The 13,716-nt window shown below is 57.6% G+C and overlaps 1 protein-coding gene across 19 annotated transcripts in view; it reads right to left on the bottom strand.

Moving 5' to 3' along the window:
• NCOR2 (nuclear receptor corepressor 2) overlaps positions 1-13,710 on the bottom strand; it is a 217,925-nt gene extending 204,215 nt beyond the window's left edge. For all 19 annotated transcript variants that reach the window (XM_034639637.1, XM_034639639.1, XM_034639635.1 and 16 more), the window contains exon 1: positions 13,536-13,710. The gene's annotated coding sequence lies outside the window, so the exon portion shown is untranslated. The remainder of the gene's footprint in view (positions 1-13,535) is intronic.
• Between the last annotated feature and the right edge of the window lie 6 nt (positions 13,711-13,716).

The raw sequence follows: 13,716 nt of genomic DNA, 5'->3' as shown, positions 1-13,716 counted from the left end.
GCAGCAGCACCTTAGCTGCCCCCAAAACTGTTTCTCTTCTGGGTTTCCCTCCCACCCACTCACGCATCCACTGAGCTGTCCTCGCTCCCTGGCTCCTCCTCATCCCCACAGTCGCCCCCCCCCCCCCCCCCCCCCGCCAGACCCCACACAGTCCATCCACCAGCAGCAGGGCCCCAGGGCCTGGTCTCTGAAGCCTCTTCGGGCTGGAGAAGTTCTCCCCACCTAAGGATCGAGTTTCATTTAATTGCAGGGTTCAGGTTTCTGGACGCAGGCCCAAGGGCCCTCAGGGCCAGAGGTGTAGGCCATTTTCTTCCCCTTTTCAATAAAGCCAGGAAGGAAGCAGCGTGTGGCATCACCTGTCCGCTCCGAGAATCTGGAACACCTGCCCCTTGGGAGACCCCACCCAGGAGAATCATCCGTGGCTCGTCACAGGTTGGCAGACAGGCTGGGGACATATTACTTTTCTGGCCATCACTGGGACCAGGTACCCCCACTGGATTTGAAGGAATTAAGAAAACACACACGCACCCCAACATCCCTACTTCACGCCACCCTTCCCCCTCTCCAAAGCTTCCAAAGGGTCATCTCTCTGCTTCCAGATCTCCTTCATATTTCATTTTTTCCCTAGCATGGCCCTTTACAGTTTGCAGTTCCCTCTCTTGGCTCCAAGTCCCTCACCCACAGCCCCAGTCAAGGCCAAGACTCTGAGCAGTCACCTGACTCCAAGGTCACTGGCAGTCAGGACGCACCAGCATCTAAATGACCATGTTGTGGGGCGCCTGGATGGTGCAGTTGGTTAAGTGTCTGACTCTTGATTTCAGCTCAGGGCACGATCTCAGGGTCAGGTCATGATCTCAGGGTTGTGGGATCGTGGGATCGGGCCCTCGGGCTCTGCGCTCAGCATGGAGACTGCTTGGGATTCTCTCTCCCTCTCCCTCTGCCCCTTCCCTGCTGCTCGCATGCTCACACTCTCTCTCAAATAAATAAATGGATCTTTTTTTTTTTTTTAAATAAATAAATGACCACTGACCACGCTGCTCCCGGCTGCTGGTACTCAGGGCAGATAGAGGCCATGAATGAGTTTCCTCCTGCTGCTGTTGTAATACCTGACCACAAACATGGTGGCTTAAAACCACACAGAATTTATTATCACGGTTCTGGAGGTCAGAAGTCCAAAACAGGGCTAAAAGTCAAGTTGTTGGCAGAGCTGTGTTCCTTCTGGAGGCTCCACAGGAGAATTCATTCCTGGCCTTTCCCAGCTCCCAGAGGCTGCCTGCAGCGGTTGGCTCCATGCCCCATCCTTCCTCCTCAAAGCCAGCAGAAGAGCATCTTCCAGTCTCCGTCTGGCTCTGACCTCCTCCTCCTCCCTCCTTTGAGGACCCTCGTGAGGAGTCTGAGCCCACCAGGATTACCCAGAATAACTTCCCCATCTCAACGTCGGCTAATGAGCAGCCTTCATTCTCCTTTGCTGTGTGACACTATATGCCCCATGGCTGGGGCCCAGGACATGGACAACCGTGGGAGAAACAATTATTCTCCTGACCACAGGCTCCAAATACCTGGGCCTCGAGAAAACGGCCCACGGCCCACCCCCACAAACCCCGAACTCCAAAAGCAACTGCACGGTCCACATGACTCAGTCTCTCCACTCCCACAGAGCACGAGCAGGCACGCCCAGTTCCGTCACCTGTACGGTGAATACATACCCCGACAGTGTCGCGTCTAGCCTTTGATGAACATGCGAACCAGGCAGTCCTGTGGCTTATCACTAGAGACTTCTCTCTCTGAGACGACAACAGTAACTCATCAATCAATATTCTTCAGCAAGGCTTCTTTCTTTCCTTTGGACCAGTCACAAATTGCCCTATTGTACATCCCACAGTCCAGCAAGATTTCTAACAGGGAAGCCACCCTGCTGAAACCTATACTTATCCATGTTCGTCCTCTGCGCCAAGAACGGTGCGGGCGCCAACAAAGCACATAACCTCTGCGAAGGTGGGAGGCTTTGCAAGGTACAGCAGACCTGCAGCATGACGCTCCTGCTCGGAAACATGTCCAGAGGATCAAGCCGTATTCGCCTTCACCATGCGGCTAGCATCTGCCAGAAACGGGGGGGCAGGGACTGGGGAGGCAGAGGCCACCGATGTGCCCAGCAGCAAAGACACTCAGGAAATCCCAGGAGCCAGGGCCCCAAAGGACCTGACAGTCCAGAGAGGGACAAGACGAGCCCTGCCCCCGAACAACAAAATGACATTAATAATATTAACCATGAAAACACAGAAGATGACAGAGGGCGCGATGAAACAGCTCTCCCTGGCTTGAAAGCCGTGTGTCTCTCTTTCCTGCCAGGAACTCTGAGGAGTTTGCCGAGGCCCAAAGAGGCTGTGCAAAAATCACACAGGAACCCAGCAGTCGAGATGGGTCTCAAATGGCCAGTGCCCACCCCATGGTCCATCTGCCAGCCCAGGACCCTCCAGGCAGCTCCACCTCATCACATTCCCCCCACAGCCATCCAGATAGGTCCCATGTCCCCTCCCCAGAGTCCCTGGAAAACCCCCTGCTGCGAACCTCCCCCACCTCCAAGGCAAACACCACCGCCCCCCTCTCAATGACAAACCACCCACCCTGCCCTCCACACCTCCCCAGCCACCATCCAGACACCCTGGGGACACTCTACAGCCCAAGAAGCACAGAGGCGTCCCGAACACATGGCCAGGGGCTCAGGGGCACAGAGAGGGCAGTGAGAGCCCAAAGGTCACACAGCAAACCTGCGGCACAATGCCTGGGGTGCACACATGCTTCCGCCTTGGCGTTCCCACCGGGAGAAGGATGGTTCCAGGAGGTGCTGCGGCAAGGGGGCAGCAGCCAGAGCCCAGGTGCCATGAGATGAAGCTTCCTGCCCGCCTGCGCTGCGGCTGCTATTTATAGCCCAGACAGCAGGGTCAGCTTTCTGCACGGCAGAGCCGGTCACAGCCCAGGAGCCTGCAAGGGTGACCCCAAGGGGGACAGGCTGGGCTGGGGCAGAGAGTAAGCGGAGAAGCGCAGGGCTGGACACACGGTGCACCCAGGCCACCCCCGCCCCAGACCCACAATCCAAGGGAAAGGCAGAAGCCACTTAGGAGCTGCATGACCTGAGCCAATGGCACTACCCCTCTTTGCCTTGGTTTCCCCATCATGAAGCAGGGAAAGGAATGGTTCTGGCCCCATGGGAGTTATTGTGGGGCTTAACTGAGCTACCGTAAAACAGGCCCTCAGGAGCTCACCCGGCTCCCCAGCCAGCTCAGGGCCCTTCCCAAAGCACCCCGTCCCCGCCCAGCCCAGCCCAGAGACCAGACACAGAGGGTGGGGTGGGAGCTGGCATGCACACCTGTTTATAGCACATCATCAGAGGTCACCCCTAACACCCTAATCCACCCCACTCCCCCACGAGGAAGGGAACGCAGCTACCCCCATTTTATAGATGCAGAAACTGAGGCACCAAGTGACAGAACTCTGCCCAACAGAGGTGTCCTCAGGCCCCGGGTTTCTTGGAGTTAACGAGTCTCTCTCCTCACACACCAGACAGAAGACCTGAATCCCCCCCAAAGGCTGCCTGGGCCTAGTTTGGGCCCCTGCAGAGCTCCCTTGTGGGGGTCAGGGGACACAGGCCAGAAAGGAGCCATCTCAGGCCACAGTAGCACCCAGAGGCCACCTGCCTGTGGAACACAGGCTTTAAGGCCCCCAGGCACCTGGGGTCATCTGGCTGTGATGTCCCAACCTTCCTCCAAAACCATGGCAAAGGGAACATCCCTGCAGCCAATACCAACAGCACACACGCTGACCCGTGTAGAGGCCTTGCTCTATTCCCCTCCATGTAGGACCTCGCTCAACCCCTCAGCACCTTTCAGAGACAAGTAATCTGACATGAGCAAACTGAGGCTTGTCTCCTTGTTATCCCAAAGCCTGGGCATCCAGTTCTGCAGGTGCTGGGGGGAAGTCTGCTCCGTGGATCTCCGAGCCAGCGATCCTCAGTGCTCCTGGGCTAAGAGACACAGTGCTCCCATGTCTGCCCCCTCTTCAGGTGGCCTGTTCCTCTGCTTAAAAATGACACCCATCATGCCGGATTTGGGGCCCCCCCTCCTCCAGCAGGGCCTTAGCCCAGGTACAACTGCAATATCCCTATCTCCACATAAGGTCCCATTCTGAAGTTCTGCAGGAACATGAATTTGGGGGACACTATTTGACCCAGCACAATGGCCTAGATGGGGCGCAGGGAGTAGAGGTGGGGAAAAGTGAAAATGCCTAAAACTATTCAGGAGGATGGAGGGGAAAGTGGGCATCTCCCAACCACCCCCTCCTTACATCTCCCCCCACCCCAGCCAGTTCAACTGGTCATAGGAGCCAGCCACGAGTCACTACCACACCCAGTGCCCAGCAGAACCCCATCCTGTGGGCCTGGCCCAAGCCCCGAGGACCCCAGAGGGGGCCCCTGATTCCTGCTGGGCCCTGCTCCTGGCCCGGTGGCCTGCTAGACAAACCGAGCTGAGTCCTGGGGTGGCACGTCCCCGTTTCCCCGCTGGCTCCCCACCTCGGCCCAGCAGGCTTACCTCGTTAGCCTAACGAGCAGGGCCCCGGTGCCAGGCGGTTGCCATGGCCACAGAGACACCACTGCACCACTGGGCGATGCTCCCGGAGGGTCTGCGGCGGGCACCGGAGTTCAGCATGAGGACAAGCAGGGGCCTCCGGGGCAACCCCTCCCCGTGGGGCCCACTGCACCACCTTCGGGCCCGGCCTCCAGGCCTCCTGACTGACAGCATCTCCCAGAGAGGCTCCCTAGGCCACAAAGAAAAATCCACTCCCCCCACCCCTCCTGCCCTGCCTGGCCAGCATCCCCCCCACCCACCAGCATAACACACAGTGATTGCAGGGGGCCCGCCCAGGGGAGGTCAGAGGTCGTCAGGCGCCCGGGCAGACAGGCCTCCAAGGCAGTGAAAAGTGGTGGGAAGCCCTTCGGGTCTCTGAGTAAGGTCATGGCACAGCACTGCCGGGGCCCTGCCCGCACAGTGCACAGAATGTCCACAAGGGCAGATGGCCACGGGGAGACCAGGGAGGGAGCCACTGCAAGCGCCAGGAAGGCAACCATACCAGAGGACAGCGTGGGCGACCCCGGGGTCAATGGCCCATGCCCCACACTCCAGGAGGAAGCCCAGGGCTAGGGTCTGACGTGAGGAAGGACCTGGGTCCAGTTGGGGACAGCTTGGGCCTGAGCCCCCTGACGGATAACCATGTGCCACTAGAGGAGACCCCTGCATCCTGCTGCCTGGCCCCAGATGGGCTCCCTGGGTGCATGAGCCACGGACAGGAGGGAGAGGGCAGCTCACAGCCCGCAGGAGTGCCTTGGCCTCAGATGGCCCCTCAGCCCCTCCGCTTCCCCATATCCTATGAGGACTGTGCCATTCATCACCCCATTTCACTGGCGGGTAAACTGAGGAGCTATGCACAGAGGCTCCGTTACTCGTCCAGGTCATGGCACACAGCCAGCAAGGGGCAGACCCGGGACTCAGAGCTGTGGGCCAGTCCCGGGAGACAAGAGGCAGAGAGCCTCGGCCACCAGGCTGCAGGATGGACTGACCCCCAAAGGCCTCCGAGCCTCCCAGCCCCGGCACAGCAAACAAGCTCGGACGTGAAGCATGTGCACACACACGCTCCTCATCTCGTCCGATCCCACCTCCGACAACTCACCCTATAGCTCACTCACTCCCCTACATCCTCCCCCAGCTCCAAGAAACACCCCAGGTCAGCAGGAGGAAAGCAGGGGCATCTGAAAGCATGAGCAGAGCAAGGAGGCTGGAAGAGATGCCCCAGGGGTTCCTCACTGTGGACACACCCACAGGACTGCCACCCCAAAATTCCGAAATCCCTGGGCCCCGGGGCCCCAGATATGGAAGAGACAGAAGTGACACCTGACCTCGGGATGGTGAGCCCGACACCTGCTCCACTCCAGGACCTTTCCCAGGGCCTCCAATAGGGATATCTTCCACCCTTCAAATCACTCACTGTCATCTTCCCAAATCCAGCCCAACATGCACATGCAAAGATCCTGCTTATCGCCCCGAGTCTGACCTTGGTTAAGACCCTCCATGGGGCCAGGCCTTGGTCTCCTCCTGGGATCATCTGTCAGGAGATTCCAGGATAAAATCTCCCCAGGTGGGGTGATCCAGCGCCCCACAGACACCCACAGGACACAAGCATGAAAACATCTCACAAAGCGTTTTTCTTTTCTTTACTCCTGTCTGCTCCAGGGCGCCCCTCCAGAGATGAGACAACTTTCAGGAATGCATATGGTAAGATAATATCAGAGGGCAAAGTCAGGGCAAAGAGAAAAACCAGGGACAAAGTAATATAAAATCAGGATGAAGTAGATAAAACAGAAACACAGACCAGATTGCTGAACGCAGGCCGCAAATCTGGCTTCGAGTTTCCTGACGGCCAAAGCAAAGAGGGAAACAAGATGGGTAGGAAGCGACTTGCCCAAAATTGTGAACACCCCATAGCACCACACAGAAGGAGCGTCAGCAACCCTGCAGCACCCAGCAGCAAGGATTACAGTCTCAGGCATCAGAGAAATCAGTCCAGACTGCCTACTGCCTTAGCGTCCCCAGCATCAGCATTACTCGGCAAGAACAGTTAGCCAGGCCAACAGGAGGTATTTTAAGGGCCTGCTCAGTACGACTCTTAAACTCACAATACTCTCTGGGCTCCCAGTTTCATCAACAGCGAGAACCCCAGATGGTCATGCTGAAGTTTAAAAGAATGAGTTAGCTCTGTATCACGGTCTGGCCATAAAGCTGTTAGGCCTTGCAGGCCTTCGGACCTCTGACACAACTCCACGATTTTTCATCTATAGCTTGAAAACAGACTCAGACAACACATTCGTGCATGGGCATGGCTGTGTTCCAAAAAAACTTTATTATGGACACTGAAATTTAAATTTCATACCATTTCGCAGGTCACAAAATATTATCTTCTTTTTATTTCTTTCAGCCATTAAAAAAATACAAAAACCATTCTTAGCTTGCACACCACAGAAAAACAGGAGGTAGGGGGCTCCATTGGTTGAGCGTCCAATTCTTGATTTCAACTCAGGTCATGATCTCAGGGTCATGAGATCAAGCCCCGTATCAGACTCTGCGCTGGGCACGGAGCCTGCTTAAGGTTCTGTCTCCCTCTCCCTCTGCCCCCTCCACCCAAAAAAAAACAAGAGGTGGGCTGGTTTTGGCCTGTGGACAGTATTTTCTTGATACCAGCTCTATATGTTCCAGAATAAGCTCCGAGATATGTTTTAATTTAGGGGAAGAAAGCAAGATGTGAATAGGGTGGTATTATTTGTGTCCATTTAAGGCAGGCAGAGGCCCAGCGTCTCTCTGAGGGGAAACTTTACCTGTGTGCGTCTGCCTCAGGGGACAGATAGTGGGGGGACAGAAACCAGAAGACTTCTCTTGACACCTTTGCGAACTGTTTTAACTTTCTACCAGGCCCATGCATTTTCTCTAACAAAAATTACTTTTTATGAAGCCCAAAGCCCATGGCAGAGAGTTTTGAGTGCCTTACTTTTTAGTTTCTTCTCTTTTTCAAATGACAACAGAAAGCAATATTATCCCCCCTCACCAAAAAAAATAAAGTTAATCCAGTTGTTACATAATGCATGGATTCGTAGCAGAAAAAACTACGGAACACTTACGGGCAGCAGGCCTTCCCCTATGTAGCTGCACTCGTGCAAACAAACGGGGGGCGGGGGGTGCAGAGGACCCTCTCTGTGGGCCCAGCCAGGTCCGAGGCCCTGGCACCAGAGCTCAGCCCTGAGGGGCGAGAGCTGCCTCTGTGCTCGGGAAATGACAGCTGGGGGAGCAAGTGGGGGAGTCTGGGCAGAGAGCTCATGGCCTCAGGGGCACTCGGGCCTCCTGCCTGTAGGGCCAAGAAGAGAATGCTCAGCCAGTGGTCTGAAAACTGGCATTCGGCCCCGAGCGCACACAGAAGGCAAGGCACTAAAACCATGCTGCCCAAAGGGGACGGTGGCCACAGGCCACACGGGGCTATTTCAATTTATTTAAATTAAGTAAAATTAAGTAAAAAATGGAATTCCATTCCTTGGTGGCAGTCACTTCAAATGCTCATGCAGCTACAGCGATGGTGTCGGACAGGGCAGATGCAGAATGTCCCCCCCTCCCCCGCCAACCCCGCAGTTGCAGGAAGGTCGACTGGACGGAGCAGCCCCAGAGACTTTAGGGACAGGAAGGGCACAGTGAGACCAGGAGAATGGGCAGGAGAAGGACAGAGGGCGGAGGGGTCAGCCCTGGGCCATCTGGGAAACAGGACCAAAGAAGGTGCGGGGCCCTCCAAGATACGACAGTGCCATGCCGGCACCAGGCAGAGACACCGAAAAAGGAAAAAATCAGGTGCTAAGAGCCAAGCCCTGCTCCTACGCACGGACTCCGAGTCCCATCATCCAGCCCGAGCCGTCTGACTAGCCACACGTGGCTATTTAAATTTAAGTTAATTAAAATGAAATAAAATTACCAGTTGAGTCGTGCTAGCCACATTTCAGGAGCTCAACAGGTCCCCGTGCCGGGTGGCCACAGGCACTGCGGGCACACAACACTGTCCCCCATGGCCAGAAGCTGACTGGACACTGCCGCTCCACACTGTCCTCAGAGGTGGCCGAGATCTCCTACTTGAGGATAAGGAAATGGAGGGCCAAAGGTCAGGGACTTCGCTCGAGTCACTGGCTGATGGAAGCAGAATTTGAACCCAGGTCTGACTTCAAAGAAGCCCTTTCTGGAACCTGCTCTCCAGGAGAAGGGGAAACCTGGCCCTCCCCCAGGTAGACCCCCTCTGTCCCCAGTGTCAGCCCTCCCTCAACTCTCCAGGGTGCCCAAGCGCTCCAAGTCCCAAGTCCTAAAAACCTCAACCTTCAGGGGCAGAGGAGGGGGCCGAACCTATCTGTCAATCATGCCAACCAGCCAACAAGAAAGGAGCCTCCTCTCCGCAAGGCAATAAGGGCAGGCCCCGGGGCTCAGGTGGAGAGACCCCCAGACCCCGTTCTGTTAGAGCACCCTCCTTCTGAGCAGCCCTTTAGAGGGAGGAAATGTCCAGGTAGCCTGTCCGCGACAACCCGGGATCCCGCGATAAACAATACAGGGAAGCACTCACGCTCCGACAGGGTGAGCCGAAATGATGGAAGAGCAGCTCTCGCGACACACAGCGGGTCCTCCCAGCAGTAAAGTCAGAAGGAGGACGACCCTAACCTCATCGTCACCATCCCCATCTCACAGATGAGCACACTGAGGCTTGGCGAAGTGAAGCAACTCGCCCAGACTCAAGCCAACTGAAAGCTGCAGAGCCAAGCTCCAAACCCGCGGCTCACACATTCTGCCCTGTAATCCTCTCCACGACCCCACCAGCAGTGAGCCATGCGCCCACTTTACAGACCAGGACACCCAAACTCGGAGAAGCAGGGGCCAGACTTGAACTCACCAGAACCTGCTAAATTGGCCGCCCCAGTGAGAATCAGGGACTGAACACTCCGAGTCTGTCCTCTACTGTTTGTTGAGGATGATTCCTTACGGTTCTATGAAACCAAAAAGCCTCTGTCCAGGGCGGCTCACCTGAGCCCAGCTGGGTGAATAACCATGATGATTCTGATCGCTGTAAGCAAAAGTCACACCACTGTGGGACCTTGGGCTGGCCTGGCCCCTCGGACCTGTGCCCTCATCTGGAAAACGGGAAAAGCTGCCTTCCACCTCGGGACCTCTCAAAGTCTCCTGCTACAGAAACATCCCAGGGCTGCAGGCCAGCCCAGCCAGCATGCGGAAAGTCCAGGCCATGGCACTCCACTTTCTGGAGCCCCGTTACCGCCCTGCTAAATAATTCAAAACCATGTTTTCATTTCAAAATAAACACAGCCGCCAAAGCCAATGCCAAATTTGCATGAATGTTTAAGATAAAATGAGACTTCAAAGAAATGCCAGGGCCTGCGGAAGACACTTTCCCCCTCCCCAAATCCTGAGGAGAACAGGTTCTCGGTCTCCTGCCCCCTGGGGCAAAGACCTGTAGGTGCTGCTCCAATAAGAAACAGAATTTCTTTTCTTCCGAACGTGTGCAGGGCTCCACAGAGCAGGTCTGCAGCGGCCTCGAGCTGAACCAACAAGACCGTGAGCAATCAACCCCACTCTTCATTCTCGGGTCCACATCCAAAGTGTGGGACCATGGGCAAGTCACTGAACCTCTCTGTGCCTCAATTTCTCCATCTATAAAATGGGATAATGAAAGCACGGACCTCCCAGGGTGGTACCAAGAGTGAATGAGTGGATTTCTGGGGAGGACAGAGCCTGGCACACAGTGAGAGTGCTTGACATGCGTTGGAGGTCCCTGTAGAGCATTTTGCCTTATGTACAGTAGAGCAGGAAGCCACTTGACAGAGGATAAAATCCCTTCCCGAGCCCCAGGGATCCTCAAAGGATGCCAGCTGACCCTTCCTAAGGGTCACGTCCCTGGGGACCCCACATACCCACCCATGGGACAAGGCCTTCTAAGATGACAGCCTGGCCTGGCCCTGGGCACCTGGCCCTCCCCAGACCCCCTCCTGGCACCCTCTCCGGGGCGCCTGGGGCAGGAATTACCAGCTCCTGCAAGCTGTTCCCTTCAGAGGTGTTACCTGGGGAAGCTACTGTTGGCGTCTGAGACATGAAAAGGAAACAGAGAAGGGGAAAACAGACACACAAATAAAAAGCTCTCAAACCCTCTCTTGTCAGAGGCAGAGTGCCATGGGGGGGGGTTTCCTTCAGAGAGCTATAGGAGGGAAGGGCCTGAGCTCTCCTGCCTGGACCACTTCCGCTTCTCCTAGACAGGAGCTCCTCAGGCTGGGTTCTCCATAGGTGGACCCCCCCCACCAAATCTCAGAGTGAACCACCGACCTCACCCACAGGCCTCAGGTGGGGGATGGGAACACAGAACAAGGGACACCCCCACCTCGCTGTCAGGGGGGGGGTCCAGGCCTGGCAGCCTCCACACACAGCCTGAATGGCAAGGCACTGGGCGGCCAGGACTCCTGGGGCGGCATTCCAACCTGCACCCCCGGAGCCCCCACCTCCATGCCCAGAGAACAATCACACCCTCCCCGGCTCGGAGCTTTCATGCAGCTAAATGCGTGTTTGCAGAGCTCTCAGAAATCTTTAGGAGGAGGTATGAGTATTATTAATTGCGGGAAAAGAACGGATTATGCCAAATAAATCCTTCCCACGTAGCCGAACCCTCGCCCAGGGAGGGGGGTGGTGAGCGCAGCCCCACGAGGGGTCTCCATCCCTCACCGGGACCTGACAGCCACATTACCATTTACATGGATTTATCAATAGTATTGATCCCGGAGCAAGCATAAATAGCTCAGTGGGAAGAGGCCAGGGCTGGGGCCCGCTCTGCTCCCGCCCCCACGTCTGGGCACCGCAGACTCCCCGGGCACCCGGCGGCGGCGGCGGCGGTAAATTTCCAAGCAGGGACAAGGCGGCAGACGAGAAAGCCAGACAGCGCCCGGGATGCCCTCGCCGCTCCGCGCCTGCTCCAGGACCTGCGCGCGCCCCACCGCCCGGCTAGGTCGGGCTAGGTCTGTGCATCCGCTCAATGGGCTGAAGGCACCCCCTGCCCTGTTCCATCCGCCACCAGGAAAAGCGGAGGGAGGGGGTGGAGAGAAAGCGTCCTTCCTCCGCTAGATCCCCCAGTCCCCAGCAAAAGGCAAGTCGGCCCCCGTCTCTCAAGATTTCCAGGCCGTTGGATGAAAGGCCAAGTTTTAGAACCTAGTAATAGTAATAATAACCAAACAGTGGTCATAGTAACATTCACACAAATACCTTCTACGTATTACCACTCCCGGTTCTCACAACAAACCCAGGAACTCGGGAATATTGTTACCCCACTTTGCAGCTGAGAAGCCTGAGGCACAGAGAGGTTAAGTAATTTGTCCAGGGTGATGCTGCCAGGAAAGTGACAAAAGACAGATTCGAACCCAGGGAGTTGAGTTGCAGAGTAGGCAGTGAAAGGCTTGGCTATCCCAGCTCACGTCTCTTCCTTTCTCTGATTGCTTCCCCCACCCCATCCAAAAAAAAAAAAAAGGCGGCCACCCACGACGAGGGACACAACAATGCCCTGGGATGCCCTCCCAGCTCACGCCTGGCCCTGAGAGCCCCTTATATCAAAGCAGCCGCGAGGACCCAGATCTCGTTTAAAAAAAGGGCAAAGTCAAGGCCACCGATAACATATCCCAACGTGCCCAGAACTCCCCCATCCAGCCCACAGGGATCCTCTCCCCTTCCCCCCGCCCTCCCTCACACATCCTTCCTCCAAATCTGCAAAAGGGAAAAAAAAATAATCATAATAAAACCAGTTCTCACCAACAGGGGGGAGGAGGAGGGGGAGGAAGGGAGGAGGCTGAGGCGACAGAACAGATCCGCCTCCGCTGCCTGCACCAGACCCTTGGAGAGCCGAGCCGTAGCGCGCGACTGGCGGCAGGAGGACACTAGCTTCCAAAAAAATAAACCTACAATGTAAAAATAACGCCGGGCGCCCCACGCTAATTGGGCCCGGGCGACAGCAGCTCACAGGTACAGCGTGTCTCTCCCTCCCGCCCGCCTTGCCCTCTCTCCCTCCCTCAGGCTTTTTTCTGCAAGCGCCTGGGGTGAGGAAGGCGCGCCCCACGAGGCCCCCCCCCACTGCAGGTCACTGGGGATGCTCCCCCAGCTCTAGGGCCTGGGGCCTCCGGGTCCAGCCCAAGTGGGATCAGCTCTGAATTCCAACTTCCCAAACTAGTGGCATCCCAAGTATCTGCACAGCCCGGGGGAGGGACCAGGAGGCGGCCCAATGAGGCGTCACCAGCCGCGGGAGGCAGGCCCAGACAGCAGGAACACCGGCCCGCGGGGGAGGGGGGAACAAGGGGCGCCTCTCCCGGGGGGACCCCCCACCCAGTGCCCTCTGCTCCTCGGCTCTGGCGCGGTCCCCGCCAGCCCCCGCCCCCAGCTGGCGGGAACCCGCCATGCGCCCTTCCAAGGCAGCCAGGCCCGGGAGCACGGGGTGCCATCTCCAGGGACTCCCCAAGCCCGCGCTGCCTGCTGGAAAATAAGACGCAGAGTCACCCCCAAGCCTGGGGCTACTTGGGGAGGAGAGAGGCGCATGGCGGCCATGCCCACAGGGCTGGGGCACACGGTGGGGGGCTGCCCTGCGCATTTCCAGGGCGTCCCCCCGCCAGTCCACCCCCAGGCCACTTCCCTCCTTCCTGCCCCCTCGCAGGGTAGCTGGAGTTCCCCTAAGTTCCCCAGCGCCCCCACGCACGCGAGCCGCAGAGTCTATGGGGCGCCTCGCTCCCTAGCAGGCCACCCCCCGAGAGCGCCAACTCAGGAGTGCAGGGGCCCCGCCAACTCCGCCGCGTGCGCCGCCCGATCTTCCCCTGATCCCCCGGAAGCGTGCCCGCGCCTCCCCTCGGCCCTCCGCAGGGACCCCCGGCTCCAACTCACCTCGCTGAGGTGGCAGCGGCGGCGCCCGGGCTCGGGGCGCGCTCGGGCCGCCCGGGCGCTTAGGCAAGTGGCGGTGCCGAACGGGCTGGGGGCGCGCAGCAGGCCCGGCCTCCAGCCGGAGCGCGATCCTCCCGCCGCCGCCTCCTAGGGCGCCTGCCCAGGGTCCCCGGCCCGCAACTTG

The sequence above is a fragment of the Ailuropoda melanoleuca genome, chromosome 12, assembly GCF_002007445.2.
Source record: "Ailuropoda melanoleuca isolate Jingjing chromosome 12, ASM200744v2, whole genome shotgun sequence".
Lineage (NCBI taxonomy): Eukaryota > Metazoa > Chordata > Mammalia > Carnivora > Ursidae > Ailuropoda > Ailuropoda melanoleuca.
Note: the sequence above shows the minus strand (reverse complement) of the source record. Positions and strands in the feature narration are given on the sequence as shown.